At 39.4% G+C, this 26173-nt stretch overlaps 1 protein-coding gene across 2 annotated transcripts in view; it reads left to right on the plus strand.

The window, feature by feature from the left end:
• ATP6V1A (ATPase H+ transporting V1 subunit A) overlaps positions 1 to 26173 on the plus strand; it is a 63724-nt gene that overhangs the window by 339 nt on the left and 37212 nt on the right. The window contains exon 2 of one of the 2 annotated variants that reach the window (XM_003825111.6): positions 301 to 504. The gene's annotated coding sequence lies outside the window, so the exon portion shown is untranslated. Of the gene's footprint in view, positions 1 to 300; positions 505 to 14794; positions 16065 to 26173 lie in introns of those variants that run through there. The other variant, XM_063602512.1, reaches the window with a different exon arrangement.

Below are 26173 nucleotides of genomic sequence, written 5' to 3' on the forward strand. Positions count from 1 at the left end.
GAAAGCTCAAGTAAGTTAGGTGTTTTAAAACAAACGTAGTTAACAATCGGCCGGATAGATTGGCTACCCTCCAGCACGCCTCAAGTTTTAAGATCACGTGATTGGCCCAAACCTCAGAGCCTGGAATTTTACCGGCGGACTCCAGAGGGACGGAACGCCACCGCCATTTCCTGTCCCTCGATTGTGGCGTGAACGTCACTTCCTTAGCAATGCGCTTTAACTCTTGCTGTCCACATTTTCCACATTGTACTTTATAACATACTCTTTGTGAAAATTTATCTTTTATTTCTTTAATCCAAGAAAATTAATATTCAAGGGATCCGTAAAAATTCAGGCCCCCCGAGATGTAGCGCGCTGGGATGAAGGAGGCAGGGCGGAGCTCGACGTCATGTGACTGGTTGGGCCCACCCCCCCCTACCCTGTGCAGCTGAGGACTTCCCCTCCGTGGTGACAGAGCCTCTGGGTCCTCGGTCGGTACAGTCTCTGCACCTCGCGCCCCAGCAGGTGAGCGGCGACCGGTAACTGGCGAGTGGTGGGGATAGAGGGGGTGGAAGGAGGCAGAGGAAGGAGAGAAGGGAGAGTGTGAACGGCGACTTTTCTGCCTGAGGCTTCCTCCCCGCTGTCACCCTGCACCGGCAAGGAGCTCATTTCTCCTTAACCCCCGCTCCCCCAAGTGTGGTCGTTCCCGCTACTTGGGGATTCAGATGTCCACCTTTCCCAGGGTTGGAAGTGAGTGCGGCCATTATGGTTCCCTACTCAGAGCCTTTGGGGCTTCGGGTAGCAGATTGTTTCAGCCATTTCACAGGGTCTGCAGTAGACATTAGGTCCCATTCCTTAAAGCCCATTCTTTAGCAAAGGTCCTCACTGTCCTTACCCTCAGCTCAGGGCTGAGGAGCGGGGAGGTAGCAAAAACCCTGGAGGCAGAGGCGTCTCCGGTGAGACAGGCTTGGGAGGGACTGTCACTGATACGGCCCTCACTGCAGAGTCACTGTGAAGCTTCCCTCCGAATGTGCCTTCTCAGTGATTCTAAGGATTTTATCTGACATACCTGCAGGGAAGGTTCCGTAGATGTTCACGTGCTTCGGATGGGACTAGAAAAGTAAAAGAAGGGCTTTTACTTTTTCTTCTCTGCAGAGAGGACAGTTGAAGGAATACTGTCTTCAAAACAGGAGGTGTTAGTAATGCGACAGTCTCGATTGAATGAGGAGGCGTTGAAAGATGGTATTGTGGTGTTGTGGTGTGCAGGAGGCCCAGGCTGGTTTAGGGAAGAGTGAGTAGGGTTCCCTGAAACCGAAATAAGAAACTGATTGGGTTGGAAATAGTTAAACCAAATTCATTTGGCCATATGCTTAAAGGTAGAATCAAGTCGAGATGTTGCTGTCTGCACATGTTTTCTGCCGTCAATCCTTCCCTTTTTGTCATTTTCCCCTAAAATACTACTGAATTGGCACTCCCAATCTATTCCTTGACCGGCTTTGTGGTAAATTTAGGTTAAGTAGCATTTGTATCCCTCTTTAGCTTTCCCCATTTGTAAAACTCCCGGTGCCCTCTTCAGATTTTGATGAATAGTATTTTGTGAAAATACAGAAATTGTTGTCCAGTTGAAAATACAGGTGTTGTCCAACCCAAGTACTCCCATTCCGTCCGTAATGTATTATTACCAATGTTTTGATCCCAAACAATGTGCTTTAGGGAAGAATGTTTTTCAGTTTGTGGTTAAACTCTTTTATTTATACTGCAAACTCAGAAAATTCCATGCTGCTTTTCAATTGAAGGTCTTACGAATATTACAAATTTGATTTTTAAAATTTAAATTACACCTTTCTTAATATGAAAAATTATATGCTCAGTTAAATCTTGTAGTTTTCTAACTAAGGTAATTAAAGAAGACTGCTGGAAAATGAGGAAGATGGAATCATCTTTGAGTGGTGGATGTGACTGATTTATTTTTGTTTTTCTGTGTCTTCCAAATTCTATACAATAAACGGTCTTATTTTGTTAAGGAGAATAAAAAGTTAAAATTCTACAATAGCAGCTGTTTAACAAAGTATTTTTATAGTAAGTGCAAAATACATAACCTAGCTTATTGATGCTCCTTAGTAGAAAACATAACCTCGGAGATGTTGCTTTCCCCAAGTAATGAAGATTACTACTATCTCTTGTGGATTTACCATTTTAGCATTTCGTACTTATGACCCATACTGGACAATAGACTAATATATTGATATATTTATGTCATCATGCCTGCTGTAGATATATATATGTAGTTTTATCCATTAATTTTCTCCATAATAAGGTTCCTTGAACTCTAGAGGAGAGGGGAAAAAAAAAGGAAGTGTTACTTCAGTGACCAGGTGACATTGCACCACGTAAGGAGAATTCCTTATGTGGTCTGGAAGTTCTAACTAGTCATGTCTGGCTGAGACCAAAATGGGAAAGAGAAAACCAGCTAGAAGCATTGACTACTAGAGGGGAAAATGTCAGTATGAAAGTGGTTGGATGAGTCTGCAGTTTTACTTCACAATTCCCCCAGTTTTAGGGAACTCGTGAAAGCAATAACTTAGACCACTGATGAAATGTAGATTAGTAGTGGGAATTGGTGATTACATTGCTAGTAAGGTTAAATGTGAAAAAAAGCTTTGACATTATACACAGATCACACACACACACACACACACACACACACACACACACACACACACGATTGGAAGCCTGGAAAACATTTCTGAGACTAGCCTTATCAGTTTATGAGTGTTACATGTAGAAATCTTAACATTTATTAGGGAATTGTGCTATAGTCCACCATTAAATAAAGCATAAGGGTTTGGTTTTATTTTAGGGCCCTTGGCACTTCTGGTTTTCTTTTCCTGAGTTCTTGTTTTCAGTGCCTTTATAGATTTTTGCCACCACTAAGAATGCTTTCTTCCCCATGGGCAGAGGTAGCCACTCAGTCCTATAGACTACTAATCATCATCATCATCATCTTTTCTATTCTTCTACTTGCACTTCTAGCATTGTATTTAATTCCTGTTCCCTGGGCTCTTCCTCAGCAAATCATAAAGCTCTTGGGACTGTGAACTATAATACTATTGTGTCTTCAGCACCAGAATACTGAAGTACCTGATAGGTACTCAATAAATTATTTATTGAATGAATGTTGGGCAATTAGACAAGGAAATTAAACCACTTTAATTTTTGCAGATCATAGCTCTTCCTAAAGTTGTGCACTAAATGTTAGCTTTTAAATATAAACTGGTAATAACCTTCCAAATTCATGGTCAATACAATAGATAAAAACCTCAGATGGACTTTATTAATGCTGAGACCAACTTATTTTCACAGCATGTTTGTTTACTAATAAGTATGGTTATCATCAAAATATGGGAGAGAAAGGAAGATGAATGAATTGTACTAAATGAAAAAGTGGCTCTGCATGATCTATAAGTGGACTAGCACTAGACTAAAAGTCAGAGGCTCTTCATTCAGCTCTGCCACTTTAGTTATATGTCCTTTTACGTAATGCTGGGGAGGGGTTCAGGTTTGATACTTAGGAACCTTCCTATGACATAAACCCTAGGTAATCTATGTGAAAATATCTTAAAAACTAAGTGGTGTCTGTAATCCCAGTGCTTTGGGAGGCCAAGGCGGGCAGATCACAACGTCAGGAGATCGAGACCATCCTGGCTAACACGGTGAAACCCTGTCTTTACTTAAAAAAAATTAAAAAATTAGCCAGGCATGGCGGCACGCACCTGTAGTGCCAGCTACTCAGGAGGCTGAGGCAGGAGAATCACTTGAACCCGACAGGTGGAGGTTGCAGTGAGCCAAGATCACACCACTGCGCTCCAGCCTGGGCAACAGAGTGAGACTCCATCTCAAAAAAAAAAAAAAAAAAACCAAAAAAACTAAGTGGTGTGTAAAATGGTAAAGCAGTGTAGCTCAGACTTTACATGAATTGATTTCCCAGTCATAGAGACCTAGTTGAAGTTCTGGCCCTACCACTTAATAACTGTGTGACTTTGGACAGTGTACTTAAGTAAGGTTAAGTTTTCTCACGTTTAAATCTATACCACGGGTGCTATTAAGTTAGATCATGAATGTAAAATGCCTAGAACATGTTTTGTAAAAAAAATTTTTAATTAATTTTACTGATAACTACTTTGATTTTATATACTGAATTTCTAAAGAAGACTTAACCCACAGAATTGACTGATGTCCCTGTGAGCAGCAGGTTTGGGGCATGAAGAAGAGAGTAGAATTTGAAAAGAAGCTATTACCCAAAAAATGGGGGAACAAGAAAAATGTACTTGTAGCAAAGATTCTAAAACAGATTTATTAATTGTATCTGAAAAATATCAAGATAAAGTCCCTTATTTGGGCAACTGCAGTGTCTTAATATTTTCTATATAAAGATTTTCCAAAGCTTGTAATCATTAATATATGGAATAAATTTAAGGAGGCAGTTCTTCAATTTTGAAGTTTTTATTCCTGCAATGGATTATAGAAGTATATTAAAATTGTACAGATTGTAGAGCAGGGACTTTTGAGTTAATGCTTATAAGCTTAAAAATTTTGTCTTTTTAAAAAAATTAAGTGTTTTTACATCTTATTTTTATCCTTATATGAAATAGACAAAGAAATGTAGAGAACATAATGGAGACATAAACTAGAGTAAAATTCTTCCCTTCTTAAATTCATGATTCACAAGGGTTAGTAGTTTTGCAATGGAAAATATCAGCAAATTAAACAGTAAGTATAGCTATCATGAGTTTATGAATCACTTTATTCCTGAAAAAAAAAATTACTCATTTGTCTTAAGGAAAGATTTTATTAAGTTTATTGACTTTTCCTTAATGTTGATTGTCTATTATAACAAATGGATTTATTGATTTAGGAATGAATTTATTCTTTATACTAAGTAACTTTATTGTAAATAAATAAATTGTGAGCAATAAAAATGTTTTCCATATAATTTCTGAAGAGAATATTAGTTTTGCTATTCTCTTTTTTCCCTATGGTGAAATGAAAGCGACTTTGGTTCTTATAAGTGTATTCATTTATATTTAGTATATACATATTATGTATATACTATATATAGAGTAAATATTTGTAGTATATAAAGTACGCAATGTGTGTGTATGTATATATAAAGACAGCTGAAGTGGTTGTGTATCTTCGTAGTAACATATTTATTTTTACCTGAAACTACTGAAGTGATCTTTAGAATTATATAATGATTTATTTATGTTTGAAACTCCTTTCTGTATATTTCTTTGTAGTTAGCTCTAGTTAATAAATTTACAACTGTGATTAGCTGTTTTTAAAAATTAATGGTATATCATAAGTATTTTCAGATTTAAATTTTAGAAGGAAACACTTTCTTATATCTTAAGGTATATTGTTATGTAAATTATGGCCAAGGCATTTTATGTAATGTTGTGAAGTGATTAAATGGTAGGAGTTAAATCTACTGGTGATTAGAAAGGATTTCCAAGTACATTCTGAAAGGATTTCTATCATGTATCTTTTTTTTTTTTTTTTCCTGAGACAGGATCTTGCTCTGTTACCCAGATTGGAGTGTACTGGTGCTGTCTTGGCTCACTGCAACTTCCTCCTCTTAGGTTTAAGCTATCCTCCCGCCTCAGCCTCCAGAGTAGCTGGGGCTACAGGTGTGCACCACCACACCTGGCTAATTTTTTGTATTTTTGGTAGAGACGGGGTTTTCACCTTATTGCCCAGGCCATCATGTATCTTAAGAAAAAAAAAATACAAAGTACAGAGAAACATTTGTAATGATAACTCATTTTTTATAAAACCAGTTGAAAAACACCATGAGTTTTGTATATTTTTACCTGGTTGTCACCACTGGAAAGAGGAAATAAGCAGAAAAGGAAAGAGACAGAATATCCATAGTAACATATTTATATAAAACTACATGTTTGTACATGTCTGTGTATACGATGGATTATGGGAAACAATGGGCACTAAGATGATTTACTTTCTTCCTTACACTTTACATTATATGTTTTTATTTTTACAGTGGACATGAAGTGTTCTGTAATTAGGAAAAACAGGCTGGGCACGGTGGCTCATGCCTGTAATCCCAGCACTTTGGGAGGCTGAGGCAGGTAGATCGCTTGAGCCCGGTGTTGGAGACCATCCTGGGCAACATGGCAAGACCCCCCTCTACCAGTAAAAAATAAAAATTAAAAAAATTATTTGGGCACGATGGCATGCACCTGTAGTCCCAGCTACTCAAGAGGCTGAGGTGGGAGGATCACTTGATCCCGGGGCATTCAAGGTTTCAGTGAACTGCGAATGTGCCACTGCACTCCAGCCTGGGCATCAGAGCGACACCCTGTCTCAAAAGTAAGAAAAAAAAAAAGAAAAGAAAAATGTACCAAAAAATGATAGGGATTACTAGATAGGATTACAAATTTGGCATGTTATTTTTGGTATGGATAGTCAGTGCTATAGACACGCTTTCTGCCTTAGAGTGTAGAGCACATTGCACAAGTGTGGGATCTGTCACCTGACTTAATCATATGACAGAATCATAAGAAAAGTCCCTATTTGGGTTTTGGCATATAAACTGGATTACAAGATTAACTTGCCTTAAGAAAACTTTAAACAAGAACTTCTTTAAAGAAGCAAAATAAAAAGTACTTATAATTGTTTAATACTTGATTTCTGTCCTTTTAAAAATATCTCCGTAGAATACATCATTCAAAGCCTAGATAGAAAATAGCAGATGCTTTAGAGTTGGATTTGTTGCATACTTAAAGTAGCTGTATTTTTTTCTCACATTGGTATTTCTTCCCCTTTTCATTACCAGTTTTATTAATTGCATATATGTGCTTTAATGTAAGCTGTCCAAAGTTTTTTTTACAAGAGTTGGGATATATGTAAATAAAAATAATTTTAGAGTAGTATTAATATAACAAAGAGATGAAGGAAACCAGACTGTGTGAGTCAAATCCTGGCTCTGCTTCCTAGTGGTGTGACTTTGGAGGAGTTACTTGTGTCTTTTTGCATTGCATTTTTCTCAACTTTAAAATAAGGATAATAAGAGTATTTAACTTCATTGGATGTTGTGAATAATAGAAGCGATTGGAATAATAACTAGCACATAAGAGCCATATATATATTTGCCAGCTGGGTGCAGTGGCTCACACCTGTAATCCCAGCACTTTGGGAGGCCGATGCAGGCGGATTGCTTGAGCCCAGGAACTGAAGGGCAACATGGTAAAACCATGTCTGTACAAAAAAAAAAAAAAAAAATTAGCCAGGCGTGGTGGCGCACACATCTAGTTCCAGCTATTCGGGAGGCTGAGGTGGGAGGATCGCTTGAGCCTGGGAGGCAGAGGTTGCAGTGAGCTGAGATCGTGCCACTGCAGACCCTGGGTGACAGAGCCAGACCCTGTCTCAGAAAAATATATATGTAATAATAATATGTGCTATTATTTGCTCAGTCAATTAGGTGCAATATATAATAGTGCAATATAAAACAACTTGGCTCAGTTGTTTTAACATTCATTTACTCATCCAACAATATTTTTAATTCAGTTGAATGGGTAATACATGTACAAATATGGTAAAATTTATATATTCATACAAGTGTGTTTTCTCTCCCCTCATCCTTATTCTTTTCTTCCCCCATATATTTATCCACAAATGGTAGCACCTCTTCATATTATTCTGGACCTTACATTTTTCACTTGAGTATTACGTTGGAGATCTTTTCACATTGATACAGTTAAAACTGCCTCATTCTTTTTAATGATAGTTTAGTATTCAATTGTATTAATATACCCTCATCATCATATGTAACATTTATTGAGAGCTTACTCCTGATCCAGATGCTTTCTTAATACTTTAGTTTTATTAACTCATGGAAGCCTCATAGCAACCTATGAGATAGGCACTATTTTTCTATATTTAACAAATGAGGAAAACTAGGCACGGGATGATTAAATGTCCAACAGTCACACAGTTTATAAGTGGTAGGGCTCAGGATTAGAGCCCAGGGAGTCACTTTCCAGAGATTGCTGCCATAATACCACTAAACATGTAGCCTGTCATAGTATTACAAGGTATTTAACCAGCCTCCATATTAATGGACATTCCAATCTTTTGCTTAAGAAACAGTGCTATAGTTAATATTTTGTTAATAGAACATTTTGTACATCTACAATAAATTCCTAGAAATGGACTAGCCGTGTCAAAGGTAAGTACAATTTGAATTTTGGTGGGCATTGCCAAATTGCTCTCCAATTTAGGGATGTTCAGAAGTTCATCTTTGTCCTTAGTAATTTGCCAAAATCTGCCATTTAGCTTGGGTCTTTGGAAGGTGTGCTTTTAACATTTCTAGCATCCCTGAATTGTGTGTGATCTACCATCATGTAATAGCTTAAGTTACTATCATATGGAATTAATGTAACAATGTCAGTATGAGAGGTGTGACCTTTGGACTTACTACTTTCAAATAACAGTAAGTATTTTAGATATAACTTGAAATACTCCTTAATGTGATTTATACATTGAAATTCTATCAATCGAAGTTTGAATAGATATTGTTGAAAAAGTAAAATGCTGTAATTGTTAATAATTGTGAAGTTGCTGATTTTATGTACCAAAGCAATTATGTAAGAGTGTTCAAATAGTTAAATAGTGAATCAGATTGAATTTGAACATTAAGAGTGTGGTAGCTAGCTAAATAGAGGAATAGCTGTGTCCTTTCTTGTGAAAAGTGAGTTTTTGATAATCCGTGAGTCCTAGTCTTAGGTAATGCAAAATGAGGTAGTGAGGAGCTTTATTTAGATGAGTTATAAAATCCACAAATTATTTTGAATATAACACACTTGGTTTCAGTGCCCAATATTTCACTTGTTCAAGAAAGGAAAAAGTATCTCTATGAATCTAAGAAGCAGATTGACTGACACTAAACTCTTCAGTGTGATCCAAAATAGACACTTAAAATACAGAATCTTCTCAGGTCCCAACGTAGTATACCTGCAGTGCCTGAATATGGCCCTGTAGTACCTGCTTATTGTACAGTGGGGCATGTGTGTGTGTTTTAAATATCACCTCATTCTCCCTAAGGTACTCTACTGGGTATAGGGACAGCTTGGAAAGTAGCTGTAAATAGAGATAAACAGGCTGTCAGAAACAGTTATTTATTGTGAGCTAATTCTACCTCAGAGTAGTATAAAGCAACAGAAAATAACTTTCCCTATACCTCCGCCCTCCAAATGAGCCATTGAGCCATATCAACTTTGATGTCCAAATTATTAGAGCTTAATCTGAGTCTTGGACAACAAACCCTTCTATGCCTCATGGCACAAAAGTGTGTTCAAGATGGAGTTAATATTTTCCTAAATTCTCATTCAACATATTGTAAGCTGATATGCCATTAGCCCCATTCTGAAAATATAGATGAATAAAGTACTTAAGAGGCATATCTGACTTCTATACTCCTGAGCTATTAAGTGACTGTGGAAATTCCCAGAATTAGTTAAACTTGGCAGGACCAGAGAGTGCCCACACAGCCTTATCCAGAGCCACATGTATTTATTCTAAATAGACAGACAAAAAACTGGTTTGGCTAAGTTTTCATCTGTTGCCCCTATGCTGTTTCTAGGGTTAAAATTCTCTTAACAAATTTGCATAGGTCAAATAGTCCTTTAGAAATACTCTATTAGTTGGCTGAGCCTGGTGGCTCACGCCTGTAATCCCAGCACTTTGGGAGGCCAAGGTGGGTGGATCACGAGGTCAAGAGATTGAGACCATCCTGGCCAACATGGTGAAACCCCATCTCTACTGAAAATACAAAAATTAGCTGGGCCTGGTGGTGTGCACCTGTAGTCCCAGCTACTCAGGAGGCTGAGGGAGGAGAATCACTTGAACCTAGGAGGCAGAGGTTGCAGTGAGCTGAGATCACACCCACTGCACTCCAGCCTGGCGATAGAGTGAGACTCTGTCTCAAAAAAAGAAAAGAAAAGAAATACTCTATTAGTCAACAAATAAAAGCAAAAGTGAACATGTGTCCTGTGGAAGCATGCCTTTATAGGAGTCATGCTGGCAATAACTTGTGCTTTTTAAAAAATAATTTTATTGATATATAATTGACATATCTGCACATAAAGTATACAGTTGGATAAGTTTTAATATATGTATACACACATGAAGCCAGCACTGTAATCAATATAGTGAACATATCCATCACACCCAAGAGAAGTTTCTTTGTTCCTCTTTTTAATCCTGTCCTTCCATACCTCCCCACCTCCTGTCCTTAACCATCCACTGATCTATTTTCTATCATTATAGGTTAGTTTGCATTACATGTATCGATGATTCATATTTTCCTTGCTGACTATTATTCCATTTTATAGATATACCATAGTTTGTTTATCCATTCACCCATTGCTGGATATTTGTGCTGTCTTTCCACTTTTTGGCCATTATGAATAAAGGTCCTATGAACATTCATGTAAGTCTTTGGACATAAGCTTTCTCATGGGGAAATACCAAGGAGTAGAATGGCTGAATCATATGGTAAGTGTAATTTTAACTTTCTAAGAAACTGCCAAACTGTTTTCCAAAGTGGTTGTACCATTTTACAGTTCTACTAGCAATATGTGAGTGTGTTAGTTGTTCTACATCCTTACCAACACTTCCTTTGTCAGTCTTTTAAACTTTTAGCCATTCTGATAGCTGTGGAATGGCATTTCATTGTGGTTTTAACTTGCATTTTCCTAGTGACTAATGAGCTTAAGCATCTTTTCATGTACTTTGCCATCTATCTTCCTTGGTTAAGTGAATGTTCAAATCTTTTGCCTGTTTTAATTGAGTTTTCCTATTATTGAGTTTTGATCTTTGTAGATTCTGGATATAAGTTCTTTGTCAGGTTTATGTCTGTACATATTTTCTCCCAGTCTTTACCTTGTCTTTTTGTTCTAACAATGTTTTTTGATGAGCAGAGATTTGAAGTCCAGTTTACCATTTTATTCTTTTGTGGATTGTGCTTTTAGTGTTATGTCAAATCCAAGGTCACAAAGGAAGTTTTATATTTTTAGGTTTTACATTTAGGTCTACCATCCGTTTTTAGATTTTTCTATATAGTTATGGGGTTTTTTTTTTTTTGCATTTTATGTATACGTTGGTTCTACCACCACTTGTTGAAAAGACAATATGCTTTCTACACTGAATTGCCTTTGCACTTTTGTCAAAAGCCAGTTGTCCATATATGTGTTGGAGTAGAGCCTTTTTGAGCTAATACATTTTGTAAAATTTTAAATAATAATACTAGGCAGATTAATAGGGATTAAATTTTATCTGTTCATTATAGAATTATATGTGTTCTACCATTCACAAGATTGAACAAATTGACCATTAAAATTATTAATAAAATTATAACTTAATAAATTGAATCTAATTTAATATTTTCTTAATATTTAAGAATATTTAATCATAATTTTTGATCTTAGAAGGTCATTCTGTGATGGTAATATTTGGATTCAGCTTTGGCGTCAGTTGAATATTTTAAAAATCTTGGCCATCAAGCATTAGGCCAAAATGTGTATTCAGTGTACTTTGAAAGGGTTTTATCAGTTTTCACTCAACGATTAGAGTTTCTATTTCCCCCCACACCCTTGCCAGTACTGTCACTAGCAATATTTAGTAATTGCCTACTATGTGCCAAGGCACTTTACTGGATAATTGGGGTGTTCAATAAACAAAGCAGAGGCGGTCCCTGTTTTTCTAGCATTTATAGTCTGGAAGTGAAGACAGACATTGAACAGCTTCTTTCACATTTTTTAATCACAAGAGTAGTAAGTGCTATTAAGAAGCAATATTAGAGACCTTGAGCACGTACCAGAGGAGCAGGCAGTTAATTTCTTAGTAAATCATACTATTGAAAACTTCTCCTCTCCCCACAACTAATTTAGTTAAATAAACCCTGGTTGTTAATCATAGTATACTAGGTAAACTGTTAGAAACACAGATTTCTTGTCCTCTGAATTGAAAATGTCTGGACTTTTGACTATAGTCATTATTTAAATCCAGATTGTGAGGTGTTTTTTCACCTATCTTAGGCAGCATTCTTTTCTTCTTTTATCCTTTGTGCTTTAGGATATATTTTTATTGCAGAGATTTTATGAATTCCTGAATTAAATGTGAACCTATTTATGTAACACTCTCTTCTAAACATTGGGTTAATATACCTGAGCACAGTTTATGAACCTTTGTCCTCTTCTATTCCATCCATTAAATAAACGACAGGATGGCTGGGCATGGTGGCTTACGCCTGTAATCCCAGCACTTTGGGAGGCCGAGGTGGGCGGATCACAAGATCAAGAGATCGAGACCATCCTGGCCAACATGGTGAAACCCTGTCTCTACTAAAAATACAAAAAATTAGCCAGGCGTGGTGGCGGGTGCCTGTAGTCCCAGCTACTCAGGAGGCTGAGGCAGGAGAATGGCATAAACCCGGGAGTTTGGAGCTTGCAGTGAGCCGAGATCGCGCCATTGCACTCCAGCCTGGGCCACAGAGTAAGACTCCATCTCAAAAAAATAAAAAATAAAACTAAACAAATGACAGGATGGATTCGTTTAAATATAGACATCGGCCGGGTGCAGTGGCTCACCCCTGTAATCCCAGCACTTTGGGAGGCCAAGGCGGGCAGATCACAAGATCAAGAGATCGAGACCATCCTGGCCAATATGGTGAAACCCTGTCTCTACTAAACATAACAAAAATTAGCTGGGCATGGTGGCACACACCTGCAGTCTCAGCTATTCGGGAGGCGGAGGCAGTAGAATTGCTTGAATCCGGGAGGGGGAGGTTGCAGTGAGCCGAAATCGCGCCACTGCACTCCAGCCTGCCCATAGAGCGAGACTCTGTCTCAAAACAAAAAAACAAAAAAAGAAAAAAAAAAGTAGACATCATATTTTCTTTTCTTTTCTTTTCTTTTTTTTCTTTTTTTTTGAGACAGGGTCTCACTGTGTTGTCCAAGCTGGTCTTGAACTCCTGGACTCAAGCGTGATCCTCCCACCTCAGCCTCCCAAGTAGCTGAGAATACAGGCGTGAGCCACCGTACCTGGACAGCATCATTTTATAAGTGTAATAGCATTTTTAGACAACACTGTTGATGCTGTCTCTTTTTTGTTCCTTGTATGTGTGTCAGTCTCAAATGCCTACATTTCTTACATTTGGCTAGTTTAGCTGCTCATGATTTTTTTGGCAAAGCCATCAAAATTTGCTCAGTAACGAGAGTAATATGGTAATTGTAAAGTTTTAAAAATAAGTTTCAGCTGGGCTTGGTGGCTCACACGTGTTATCCCAGCGCTTTGGGAGGCCGAGGTGGGTAGATCACCTGAGGTCGGGAGTTCAAGACCAGCCTGACCAACATGTAGAAATCCCGACTCTACTAAAAATACATAATTAGCCGGGCATGGAGGCACATGCCTGTAATCGCAGCTACTCTGGAGGCTGAAGCAGGAGAATTGCTTGAACCCGGGAGGCAGAGGTTGTGGTGAGCCAAGATCGTGCCATTGCACTCCAGCCTGGGCAACAAGAGCAAAACTCTGTCTCAAAAAAAAAAAAGTTTCTAAGTATTTTAAGCAATTGCCTTTTTAAAGTAGTCATACAGTTTCTAGTTTGACTTCTTTTGAAGGTGATAATTTTCCTGCATGATTGCCTGAATTTTAAAAAAAATTGGTAAAGTTGGCTGGGCCCAGCGGCTCACGCCTGTAATCCCAGCACTTTGGGAGGCCAAAGCGGGTGGATCACCTGAGGTCAGGAGTTCGAGACAAGCCTGGCCAACTTGGAGAAACCCTGTCTCCACTAAAAATACAAAATTAGCCGGGCGTGGTGGCGCATACCTGTAATCCCAGCTACTCGGGAGGCTGAGGCAAGAGAATCACATGAACCCAGGACGTGGAGGTTGCAGTGAGCCGAGATTGCGCCATTGCAGTCGATCCTAGGCAACAAGAGCAAAACTCCATCTCAAAAAAAAATGGTAAAGTCATTTCATAGGCAGTTTATCTGACAAGAGCCTATCCAAAAGCCAGTCATTGCAGTGCTAATACACCATGAAGGTTCAGGATTCAAGAAGAGAATTTGCTGAAGACAGTCCTTGGCACTACGAACTTGGAATTGTAGACTATTTAACATAAGAAATTTCATTATTATTATTAAGTACATTTTGTGCGGGGGGGAATACTGTAGGATTTCAGATAAATTAATACTACATTATGTTGTCATTATTGGATTTTAAAGGTTTTTCTAATATTGCAGTATAACAGTAAACACGTATATAAATAAGTCCTTATCCACATGCCAAATATATTCCCAGAAATACAGTTTTTGAGTCAAAAGGCTTGAACATCTTTAAGGGCGTGGTTGCATATTACCAATTTTTCCCCATGTTTCCTAGAAAATAATAAACCCAAATTGACCTTTTCTTGATGGTTATGGGTCATTCTTATTACCATTAGTCAATTCACATCTCTTTCCTTTTTATCTTCCATTTATTCTTTTTTTTTTGAGGCAGAGTCTCGCTCTGTCGCCTAGGCTGTGGAGTGCAGTGGCGCAATCTCGGCTCACTGCAGCCTCCGCTTCCCGGGTTCACCATTCTGCCTCAGCCTCCTGAGTAGCTGGGACTACAGGCACCTGCCATCACGCCCAGCTAATTTTTTGTATTTTTAGTAGAGACGGGGTTTCACTGTGTTAGCCAGGATGGTCTCGATCTCCTGACCTCGTGATCCGCCCACCTTGGCCTCCCAAAGTGCTGGGATTACAGGCGTGAGCTGCCGCACCCAGTCCTTCCATGTATTCTTATAGAGTAGCTCTCTAATGATTTGCTGCTTTAAATCTGCAGTGATCCAAAGTATTAGATAATAATTTTTAATTGTGCATAAATTGAGTCCTAAGACTGTATGCAGGTCTTTTGCCATGTGCAGAAGCTTTAAGACTGTCATTCTACGAGTTCAGAGATCTTTTGTTTTCCTGTTTCTTAGGTCTTCACTTTATTTCTATTGAGGTTGGCAAGTCTCACTTCTCGTGTATATAAATATTGTACTGTGTTTAGTTCTAATACCATATTTTGTTGTTTCTAGGACATTTTTCTCCCATATTTTTAACAGCTCTGAAATTAGTGCCTGTCCTGCAATTTCTGGAATGCCATAATTTGTCAGGTTTTTTTCCTTAGTAGTACATCAAATAAAGGAGTTTATTAAAATTGATATTATCTTTGATTAGGTGAAATATGGTGTTAACTTCTAGATAGGGATCTGTGTGTTTGTAAGAATTGCTGTTGTGAGACATCAGCATGAATTCTTAGGTGGTTGTCTTACCTTGACTTTACCTAGTCAGTAAGTTAAATTGAATTAAAGTGGCAGGGTGCAGTGGCTTACACCTGTAATCCCAGCACTTTGGGAGGCCGAAGCGGGAGGATCACTTGAGCCCAGGAGTTCAAGAGCAGCCTGGGTAACAGAGTGAGACTTTGTCTTTGCATAAAAATAAAAAAGCTGGGCATGGTGGTACATGCCTGTGGTCCCAGTAAGGGAGGCTAAGGCAGGAGATTGCTTTAACCCAAGAGATTGAGGCTGCAGTGAGCCTTGATCACACCACTGTACTCCAGCCTGGGTGACAGAGCAAGACCTTGTCTCAAAAAAAAAAAAGAAAAAAAAGTATATTAGCAAAATGTTAAAAACAGTCCCAAATAGGAAGCAGTCTTGGTACGCAAGAGAGAGTTATTGTTGTTAGGTAAAGTAAGGTATCTATTTAATGGAATAGTATACAGTTTAAGATGACACAAAGACTGTGTAGCGCATAGAAAAATTGAAGTAAAATAATTTTATGCTAGTGTTGATTACAATTATGTAAAAAAAATTAATTGGGAAATAATGTCAATCATATTCAAGTGGTGAGATCTTTCATTAGGTATTTTTAAAATTATAAGCATATTGCTTCTGAAAACAGATTTTAAAGAAAGATGTGTAACAAATGCTTTCTTTTCTATTTATATTGTTGGCTGTCTTCTTGGCTGTTTGCATCATAGGTAAGTTAAGCTTTAAATCAATAGGATCTTCTTTGATGTCTTGTTTTTTCTTTGTAACCTGAAATCAGGAAAATTTCCTAAAAATTCAAATGTGGGATATTAATGTGAGCTTTACAATTACTTTTCCCCCTTCAGTTTATCAAGTTTAAGAAATAAAAAAAATAAGGCCTGGCACAGTGGCTCATGCCTGTAATCCCAGCACTGTAATCATGCCTGTAATCCTAGCTCATGCCTGTAATCCCAGCACTGAGGTGGGGGGATCACTTGAGCCCTGGAGGTGGAGGTTACAGTGAGCTGAGGTTGCAGTGAGCCGAGATTGCATCACTGTACTCCAGCATAGGTGATAAAGCCAGACCCAGACCCTGTCTTAATTAAAAAAAAAAAAAAAAGCAGGAATTTCTTACCCAAATTCTGTTTCAGGTAGCTTTGTTGTTCTGAACTTAAAATAATTGACCAGAAATTTTCCACTTCTGTTCTCTATTTTTAATAGTAGCAAAGTTGTATTGAGTCTGTGGGCATTAATATTCTGATTATCCTCAAATATGCCCATTTTCCTCTTAGATATGTCCATTTACTTTGTAGTCACATTGATGTTTTATCTTTTTTTTGGCTAATATAGTTAGTTGGTTATGTTTGTGTTATAAAGCTAGGTATTAGTAAAATACAACGTTATGTTTTTTTAAAAATCTTAGTTCTGTAAGAGATGGGGCCAGGTGTAGTGGCTCATCCAGCACTTTGGGAGGCCGACGCGGGCAGTTCACCTGAGGTCAGGAGTTCAAGACCAGCCTGACCAATGTGGTGAAACCCCATCTCTACTAAAAATACAAAATTAGGCAGGTGTGGTGGCGCATGTCTGTAATCCCAGCTACTTGGGAGGCTGAGGCAGGAAGAGTAGCTTAAATCCGAGGTGGAGGTTGCAGTGAACTGAGATGGTGCCATTGCACTCCAGCCTGGGCAACAAGAGCGAAACTCCATCTCAAAAAACAAAAAAGAGAGAGAGAGATGAGTGGCCGGGCGCGGTGGCTCGGCCTGTTATCCCAGCACTTTGGGAGGCCGAGGTGGGCAGATCACTTGAGATCAGGAGTTCAAGACCAGCTTGGCCAACATTGTGAAATCCCATCTGTACTAAAAATACAAAAAAAAAAGGTAGACAGGTGTGGTAGCACGTACCTGTAATCCCAGCTACTCGGGAGGCTGAGACAGGAGAATCGCATGAACCCAGGAGGCGGAGGTTGCAGTGAGCCGAGATCGCACCACTGCACTCCAGCCTGGGTGATAGAGCAAGACTCCATCTCAAAAAAAAGGAGATGGGTAATTTAGGAACAGTCAATTCTTGTTTTACTAATTACTCCTTAGTTTGTGAATGTCCCATTATGTCACCTTTTTTTCATCTTCTCCCTTGTGCTTGCGTTTTTACATAGGATCAGTAAATAATACAAAAAAGTCTTAGTTTGGTTGCTGTAACAAATTGCCATAGACTATGTGACTTAAACAGCAACATTTCTTATAGTCTGGAGTGTGGGAAGTCCGAGGTCAAGGTGCTTATAGATCCTGTGTCTGGTCAGGGCCTGCTTCCTTCTGGTTTGTAGATGGACATCTTCTTGTATCCTCACATGGTAGAGAGCAGAGATCATCTCTCTCTTTCTCTCTCTCTTTTTTTTTTTTTCGCTTCCCTTGAGACAGTCTCGCTCTGTCACCCAGGCTGGAGTGCAGCAGTGCGACCACGGCTCAATGCAGCCTCAACCTCCCAGGCTCAAGCAGTCCTCCACTTCAACCTCCTAAGTAGCTGGGACTATGGGTGCACACCACCACGCCCAGCTAATTTTTTAATTTTTTGTAGGGACAAGGTCTCACTATGTTACCTATTCTGTTCTTGAACACCTGGACTCATGCAATCCTTCTGCCTTAGCCTCCCAAAGTGCTGAGATTACAGGCATGAGCCACTGCATCCAGCTCAGAGATCATCTCTAGGGGGGCACTAATCCCATTCATGAGGGCTCCACCTTCAGGACCTAATTATGTACCAAAGGCCCCACTTCCTAATACCATCACATTGAGGGTTGGAATTAAAATGTGAATTTTGGGGGGACACATTTAGTCCATGACACATGGCTTTCTTTTCTAAAAATGGTATAGTTGGTGCAAAAGTAATTGCAGTTTTTGCCATTGCTTTCGATGGCAAAACAGCAATTACTTTTGCAGCAGCCTAATAGCTAAAGGTGAAAACTACTGTCGAAGTAAGGTGTTTTGAATTATTTATTACATGCCTAGGTGTTGTGATCAGACCACATCTGGGCATCATCACTCTTTAGTTCTGTCCCCTATTTCTTAATCAAATAATACCTATTTCATAGGACTAGTGTTAAGAATTAAAGAGATGTTTGCTTTTTTTAACATAATGCCTGGAGTGTGATATGTACTTAACAAATAGTAGTTGATGTGTTGATGTTATGTCTTTTTTTTTTTTTTTTTTTTTTTGAGACAGAGTCTTGCTCTGGCGCCCAGACTAGAGTGCAGCGGCGTGATCTTGGCTCATTGCAACCTTAGCTTCCTGGGTTCAAGCAATTCTCCTGCCTCAGCGCCCCGAGTAGCTGGGATTACAGGCACACGCCGCCATGCCCGGCTAATTTGGTATTTTTAGTAGAGACCAGGTTTTGTCATGTTGGCCAAGCTGGTCTCCAACTCCTGACCTCATCCACCTGCCTCAGCCTCTCAAAGTGCTCAGATTACAGGTGTAAGCCACTGCGCCCAGCCTGATGTTATCTGTTTTTAATTTCAGAACATTTTACTGAGTTACTGCTGTATAAGACACTATGCCATATGGAAGGGAGGAAGTAGGAAAATGATATAATACGCGCTTTGAGGGCAGGGATACTTGAATCCGTACATCAGTTTTACCGTTGACCATAGGCTTCTAGCGTATACATTGATATTGTGGAACTTGTACACTCAATACAGTATTTTGTTACTGTTTCACCCAATATTGCACAATTTTATTTGTAAAAATTTGAAGGGAAAGGAATCTACTTCTTTTTTTTTTTAGTTGGAGTCTTGCTCTGTCGCCCAGGCTGGAGTGCAGTGACTCAATCTCAGCTCACTGCAACCTCCGCCTCCTGGGTTCAAGCAATTCTCTGCCTCAGCTTCCCTAGTAGCTGGGATTATAGGCACCTGCCACCACGCCCAGCCAATTTTTTTGTATTTTTAGTAGAGAGAGGGTTTCACCATCTTGGCCAGGCAAGTCTTGAACTCCTGATCTCGTGACCCACTGGCCTTGGCTTCCCAAAGTGCTGGGAAGTGAGCCACCGTGCCTGGCTGGAAAGTAATCCATTTCTAAAAGTGACATAAAAATCATTTCTGGACAAGCTTGTTGATGAACTGTAAGTGTGTTTAGCTGACACAATTTAAATTCCATTCCCAGTTTAAGTGTCCACCCTAGCGTTTATCTTCACTATTTCTTTTTCAGGAATGCCTTAGTTTTGATATACAGTTAAAATAGAAGAGTGTGTGTGTGTCCTCAGATAATTTTATTCCAATAAGAATAAGTTTTTCCTGATTGTTAGTCCAGTTTGCCATCTGTGACTTTGCTGTTCTCTGCTCTTTGATTCCTGCTTTTGTCTACACATTTCATTGTAGTCCACCTTAGTAATTCTTATGGACTACTTCACTGATGACCTTATGTATATTCTTAACCTTTTGGTTTATTTTTTTAAAAAGCACTATGAAATATGTACAATATAAAAATATTTATTTTTCAAAGTCCTTTCTTCTTGTGTTGGTTGAGTGTGCCAATAAAGGCAACAAGGACTCAGATGTCTTTTGTCTTTCTATTTTGTCATCCTTAGCAAGGTGGGCTGCCTGCTTAGCTCCCTCAAGGTCCTAATATGGCTGCCGCAGTTCCAGATGTCCCAGGCAGATGACCAAATCCCAAAGGAGAGTATTGTTTCTCATAGCCTGTATCTTTTTTTTTTTTTTTTTTTTTTTTTGAGATGGAGTCTCACTCTGTTGCCCAGGCTGGAGTGCAGTGGCGCAATCTCGGCTCAGTGCAACCTCCGCCTTCCACGTTCAAGTGATTCTCCTGCCTCAGCCTCCCAAGTAGCTGGAACTACAGACGCACGTCACCATGCCTGGCTAATTTTTGTATTTTTAGTAGAGATGGGATTTCGCCACGTTGGCCAGGCTGGTCTCAAACTCCTGACCCCAGGTGATCCACCCACCTTGGCCTCCCAAAGTGCTGGGATTACAGCCACTGCGCCCAGCTGCCTGTATCTTTTAAAAGAACAAAGAAATTATTTCCAGAAGGTCTCCAACAGATTTTGCCTTAATTCTTATGGTTAGAACATAATTTATTATGTGCTTATTTCCAAAGCAGTCGAGGGAACTGGAATTACAATAATAGGCTTAACAAATTTTGAACAAAGTTGGCTTTTGGTTGGCAAGGAAAAATCGGGAAACTAAATATACATAGTGAAATAAATCTGCCACATAAGCCATTCTAATAGGATTGCTAGGTAGGTGGATTGAAGGAGATGAATAGAGAGTGTCACAAAATGACTAGCACTATACTCTAAAAATATGATCAGGTAATGTTATTTGTTGGAATTCCACCTGTTCTATAACTTTCTGACCAAACATAAAAATATTAAACAGATTTAAGATACCTTTCTCTAAAAAGATTAACAGTGTGTGAAAATAAGTAATTGGTTATAATCCATTAGATTCTTCTGAATCTTTTTTTTAAAAAATCTGTGATTTCCAGAGATAGTCTTTAATCAATTAGATAGAATGTATTTTTTCATTACACTCTAATGTAACAAGTGTTACATCAAAATAATGCTTCATTATCAATGAAGTGCCCCAGGATTTTGTATGTGAGTAAATATTACCTTGGAATCTTAGTGTTTAACTTTCATATATCACCTCCCCTTTGCCCCCAACAGCCATATCATCCAAGACTTTGGTAGTAAAAAGAATAATTTCTGAAATAATGAAATTACCAGTTGCATTAACCAGCAGCAATTTGGAGTGGACTTTATAGGAAAAAAATTTTTTCCTCTGGTGTTATTTGCCACTGCAGTGTTCTGCAGTGCCTGTTGGGGAGAGACTGATGACTCATTAACTCAGATCAGTTGCCTATGCTGCCTTTCTGGATTTTTCCTCTTCTACCACAGGGTTTTGGTTTTTGTTTAAATCTTTCACAAATTGGGTGGGGAGGGGCACTGCTATAATTTGTAACCAAAGAATCTTAGTTGTAAGTTGCATTTACTTTTTATCCTTAAACACAGTTGAAGTCAAAACAGCTAAAGGCAACATTTTTATATAATCATTGATTTGATTTTTCTATGAGTGCATCTGTGTATACCACACTGCTTTCATGAAAGTATGTAATAAGTATTCCTGCTTTTATTTATTTATTTATTTATTTATTTATTTATTTTTGAGACTCTCACTCTGTCACCCAGGCTGGAGTGCAGTGGAGCAATCTCCAGTCACTGAAACCTCCACCTCCCGGGTTCAAGCATTTCTCCTCCTCCAGCCTCCCAAGTAGCTGGGACTACCGTTTTGCATCGCCACACCTGGCTAATTTTTGTATTTTTTGGTAGAGACAGGGTTTCACCATGTTGGCCAGGCTGGTCTTGAACTCCTGACCACAAGTAACCTACCTGCCTCGGCCTCCCAAAGTTCTGGGATTACAGGCATGAATTATCGCGACTGGCCTCATGCTTTTATTTTTTAAATGTTGGAGAACAACAATAGCTGTATAGGCCGGGCACGGTGGCTTACGCCTGTAATCCCAGCACTTTGGGAGGCCAAGGCGGGTGGATCTCCTGAGGTCAGCAGTTCCAGACTAGCCTGGTCAACTTGGCGAAATCCCGTCTCTACTAAAAATGCAAAAAATTAGCCAGGCATGGTGGCTCGTGCCTATAGTCCCAGCTACTTGGGAGGCTGAGACACAAGAATCGCTTGAACCCGGAAGGTGGACATTGCAGTGAGCCAACATCGTGCCACCGCACTCCAGCCTGGGTAGCAGACTGAGACTCTGTCTTAAAAAAAAAGAAAATCAATAGCTGTATATTGTCTTAAGAAGGAGTTATTAAATAGCCTGTAAAGCTATTTTATGTAGCATTAAATCATATCATAGTTTGGACCTTATAGAGATTTGGGATAAAATTAACTTTCAGGCCAGGCGTGATAGCTCATGCCTGTTATCCCAGTACTTTGGGAGGCCGAGGCGGGCAGATCACAAGGTCAGGAGTTCAAGACCAGCCTGGCCAATAAGGTGAAACCCCGTCTCTACTAAAAATACAAAAAAATTAGCTGGGTATGGGGGCGCATGCCTGTAATTCCAGCTACTCGGGAGGCTGAGGCAGGAGAATTGCTTGAACCTGGGAGACAGAGATTGCTGCGAACCGAGATCATGCCACTGCACTCCAGCCTGGGCAACAGAGGGAGACTCTATCAAAAAAAAAAAAAAAAATTAACTTTGAATATAATCTAACTTGCAGTATAATTTGCTTATTGAAAGTTGGTGTTCTAGGAGTTTGTTTTAACATTTTTAAAAGCCTATTTTTCACTGAGAGGTGTAAGCATTCAATGATGAAGCAGAAGATTTTAATGGGGTATTTTTAACTATTCACAGATAATAAAGAAGAGTTATAAACAAATTAGTATGTTGTATGACCATGCTTACCAAAATGCTATATGTTTAGCCCTATTCAGTCATCAGGTCACCATAGTATGTCTACCTGATGAGTAATTTTTATTTCACTGTGGGGAAAAAACACTTGCATATTTTTCTCTTTTTTTTTTTTTTTTTTTTTTTGAGACGGAGTCTCGCTCTGTCGCCCAGGCTGGAGTGCAGTGACGTGATCACCGCTTGCTGCAAGCTCCGCCTCCCGGGTTCAGGCCATTCTCCTGCCTCAGCCTCCTGAATAGCTGGGACTACAGGTGCCTGCCACCACACCCGGCTAATTTTTTGTATTTTTAGTGGACACGGGGTTTCATCATGTTAGCCAGGATGGTCTCGATCTCCTGACCTCATGATCCGCCTGCCTCGGCTTCCCAAAGTGCTGGGATTACAGGTGTGAGCCACCGCGCCCGGCCTCTTTTTTTTAGTTTTTTCAGTTTCTCATTTTTATGAATACATAAGTGTATATATTTATAAGGTACATATTTTTCTTATAAAATTTATTGTATGAGATGAAGTAGAGTATAAAACTTGTTTGGATTTCAGAGAATATACAAGAGCATGCCAAGAAATTTCCCTGCTTACGGTAGAGTGCTATAGCATCCTGTTTCTGGTCACATTCTGGGATGGGGTAGATAGAGGAGTGGTTATTCACTTCGTTGTTTACCTGGATCAATACATTTGAAAGGAAGCGGGTGGAAGCAGAGTTGGGCAGAGGAAGAAGTTGAAATGCAGTGCAAGTCCCTCAGAGCCTCAGTTACCCAGTGGGAGAGATCTGGAGTGATTGTTGCTTGTGAGAGTATCCTGCATCAGGCTGAGATGGCTGGGCCTTTGTACCTCCATTGTGTCCATTCAGCAGGTGCACACTGCCCTGCAAGTGGTGTGAATGCAGGCAAGGCAGCACTCTGCATCTGAGGCTGACCTTGAAGGGTTGACAGCTGTTAGTTATTCAGTAATCACTATGGGAGTGCTTTTGGACTGGGGATATTTGAGCAGAGACATGAATGATGTGAATAAATGAATCCTGGAGAAAAGAACATTCTAGGGAGGAGCACAGGAAATATAAAAGATCCATGTTGCTGTAGCAGATTAAAATGTAAATATTTTAAAATATCAAAATGGGGCTGGGCACCATGGCTCACGCCTGTAATCCCAGCACTTTGGGAGGCCAAGGCAGGCGGATCACGAGGTCAGGAGATCGAGACCATCCTGGTTAACACAGTGAAATCCCATCTCTACTAAAAATACAAAAAAATTAGCCGGGCGTGGTGGCAGGCACCTATAGTACCAGCTACTCGGGAGGCTGAGGCTGGAGAATGGCGTGAACCTGGGAGGCGGAGCTTGCAGTGAGCCAAGATTGCGCCACTGCACTCCAGCCTGGGCGACAGAGCAAGACTTCATCTCAAAAAAAAAAAAAAAACCAAATGGACAAAAATGCTTGGAAGTTTACACTTTAAAACTCGTGTTTTCATAATTATTATGAAAGATGTGGTAAGAGCAGATTTCAGAATGTATTTACAACCACCTCTCTGTATAAACACTATGGAGTAGAGAAGATTAAATTACTCAGAATCAGAATCATCATCATTTTTTTCTCCACTTAATATTGGCTTTTTTTTTTTTTTTTTTTTTTTGAGATGGAGTCTCACTCTGTCACCCAGGCTAGAGTGCAGTGGTGCAATCTTGGCTCACTGCAGTCTCCGCCTCCGGGGTTCAAGCACTTCTCCTGCCTCAGCCTCCTGAGTAGTTGGGATTACAGGTGCGCGCCACCACGCCTGGCTAATTTTTTTGTATTTTTAGTAGAGGCAGGGTTTCACCATGTTGGCCAGGCTGGTCTCAAACTCCTGACCTCGTGATCCACCCGCCTTGGCCCCCCAAAGTGCTGGGATTACAGGTGTGAGCCACCGTGCCTGGCCAATATTGGCTTTTTAAAAAGGACAGTCATCTTGGTTTGCTAATACAAGAATATTCACCAAATTAATGCAAATTTATGGATCTGGTGACAATTATCTTTAAGTAAATTTGTAGACTTATCACTAGGACTCTAGGTTCTCTTATTAGTATGATGTCACTTCCTAAAGTGTGCCATCTTTGGCATAAATTAAATAATATGTGCCTAAAAATTAGAGTTAAAAACTATAGAATCATTAAAATTCTCATGCTGGCTAGGATTTTCCAGCTGACTGCTAAACCCACAAGACTGCTGAATCATGAACAAACCCATTTGGTTTCCGCTAATCATTGCTCATACATTTGGAGGCATGCACTGTTTAAGTCTTAAAGGGAAAGTATGTAAATAAATACTTGTTTTAAAAAATCAGAACAGACATCATTATTCCCTCATAAACTTTAGAATACCTTCCTGAACCACAGGTTTCAACCATCTGTAGGGAAGCTTTACTAGATACTCTGATGCCTCTTTGTTCATCCCTCCAAGTCTCAGCTTAACCTCCTATTAAGTGACTTTCATCCTGTCCAACTCTAGGTTAGATGCCATTGCTTTATGCTCTTCTAAATCTCCAGCCTATAGTACTCCTAAGAGAGCACATATGTCACCTTATAAGAACTACCTGTTTGTCTTTTCATTCCACTATGCCAGAAGATCCTTGGGGGAAAGATTGTGTCTTACTTCATTATATTTTCCATCTATAATACAGCAGCTGGCACATCATCAATGCTTAAAAAAATACAGTTGGTCTTAGAAAATAAAGTTATGATAAAATGCACCTGATAACTAGGAAAAAAAAAAAACTAGCTAAGCGACTAGATTTGGTTCAAGATAAGAACTATCTACCCCATCCCAGAATGTGAACAAGAAACAGGATGCTATAGCAGTCTACCGTAAACAGGGAAATTTCTTGGTATGCTCTTGTATATTCTCTGAACTCCAAAAAAACTAGCTAAGAGACTAGATTTGGTTCAAGATAAGAACAACTAGATTTGGTAGCGAGATAAGAATCACTGGACACTTTAGAAATGGACACTTTAGAAAAAAGGCAATCTTAGCTTATATTAATAGAATAAAATTAGTAGTCATCAGTATTACTTTTCTGTTAGGCATACTGTTAGATGCCTCACAAAAACCCCATTAGATTTTACAGATGAAACTGAGGCTCAAAAGGATGAAACAATTTGATTTGCCTAAGGACACAACTTATAAATTCAAAGTCTTCAAACCGTGGCATTTGTCTCTCAATAAAAGGAAGCATTTGCTGGGTGCGGTGGCTCACGCCTGTAATCCCAGCACTTTGGGATTACAGGTGGGCAGATCACTTGAGGTCAGGAGTTCAAGACCAGTCTGGCCAACATGGTGAAACCCTATCTCTACTAAAAATACAAAAATTAGCTGGGCATAGTGGCACACACTGTAGTCCCAGCTACTCAGGAGGCTGAGGCACAAGAATCGCTTGAACCTCAGAGGTGG

The sequence above is a fragment of the Pan paniscus genome, chromosome 2 (assembly GCF_029289425.2).
Source record: "Pan paniscus chromosome 2, NHGRI_mPanPan1-v2.0_pri, whole genome shotgun sequence".
NCBI classification, from domain to species: Eukaryota; Metazoa; Chordata; class Mammalia; order Primates; family Hominidae; genus Pan; species Pan paniscus.